This window comes from Diaphorina citri, unplaced genomic scaffold, assembly GCF_000475195.1.
Source record: "Diaphorina citri unplaced genomic scaffold, Diaci psyllid genome assembly version 1.1 scaffold12818, whole genome shotgun sequence".
Lineage (NCBI taxonomy): Eukaryota > Metazoa > Arthropoda > Insecta > Hemiptera > Psyllidae > Diaphorina > Diaphorina citri.
Window position 1 is genome coordinate 1 of NW_007390188.1, and position 1,427 is coordinate 1,427.

At 41.3% G+C, this 1,427-nt stretch overlaps 1 non-coding gene across 1 annotated transcript; it reads right to left on the bottom strand.

Moving 5' to 3' along the window:
• Positions 1-1,348: 1,348 nt before the first annotated feature.
• Positions 1,349-1,420, bottom strand: Trnae-uuc. Its single transcript has one exon. It is a non-coding gene; the product is annotated as a tRNA-Glu (tRNA).
• Between the last annotated feature and the right edge of the window lie 7 nt (positions 1,421-1,427).

Genomic DNA, 1,427 nt, shown 5'->3' on the forward strand with positions numbered 1-1,427 from the left:
CGACTATGGAAAAATTAGAACTCAATTTTCATCTGTTGAATTTGTTTCCATGGTAACATTTTGATAATATAAATACATAAATACATGACAAAAGGTGTGACCAAACATAGTCGAACGGCAGTCAATCGACAAAAAGGAACTATGTTATCGAGGCAGTGTGGACGGTTCAATCGACATTAATCTGATGGCGACGCGACGCCCGGTTGACTACGTGTGTACATACCTTAAATTTGACGACTTGACTTGGACTCGAACCACCAACCCCGCGTATCCAAAGTCCACTAACCACTCCACCACTGATTTTGTCCATATAGGCTACGCCACTGCCTCCTCTTCATCTCACCAAGAGCTTTTTCTTATCTCTGAAATACTTTCTTGTAACAATTATTCGTACTTTTGCTATTTGTTCGTTGTTTTTTCTATGTTTTTTCGTTTGTTTGTTTTTTTTTTATGTTTGCTGGTTTGTTTGTTGGAGCTTCATAGCGTCTCCTATACATACGTCCCACACAAAGTCACAACTTTCATCGGAGTGTTTGCTGGTTTGTTTGTTTGTTGGAGCTTCATAGCGTCTCCTATACATACGTCCCACACAAAGTCACAACTTTCATCGGAACCTGTTCGGAGAAGTGGTGTTTTCGGTGTAGGTCTTGTAAATATCTATTATGGGATTGGCGGATTGCTCTTTTATTTTAGAGAGGTTTGACAGAGGGAACTCTAACTGCTAGAGGTCTTATCGTACCGAAATCGAAGAAGGAAGACAGGATACGAGAAGTGTAGGTCTTGTAGATATCTAGGTATTATGGGATTGCTCTTTTATTTATTTTAGAGAGGTTTGACAGAGGGAACTCTAACTGCTAGAGGTCTTATCGTACCGAAATCGAAGAAGGAAGACTTTATGTTTGCTGGTTTGTTTGTTTGTTTGAGCTTCATAGCGTCTCCTATACATACGTCCCACACAAAGTCACAACTTTCATCGGAACCGGTTCGGAGAAGTGGTGTTTTCGTTGTAGGTCTTGTAGGTATCTATTATGGAATTGCTCTTTTATTTATTTTAGAGAGGTTTGACAGAGGGAACTCTAACTGCTAGAGGTCTTATCGTACCGAAATCGAAGAAGGAAGACAGGATGCGAGAAAGCCAGCCGTTCCGAGAACGAGCCTTATCCGTTCAGAATAAAATCCAAACCGGACGGGAATTTCGCGACCTAGCGCTTACAAGGCAGACGAGCTACCGACCAAGCTAACTAGACTGGCAAGAAAATTAGGTACAAATCGATAAGAAAATCAGGAAAAACAAAAAGAAAAAAATAATGACAACCTAATCTATCGAAGAGAAAAACCCGCAAAAATTTTCCCATGCCGGGAATCGAACCCGGGCCTTCTGGGTGAAAGCCAGATATCCTAGCCACTAGACCACATGGGAGGATGAG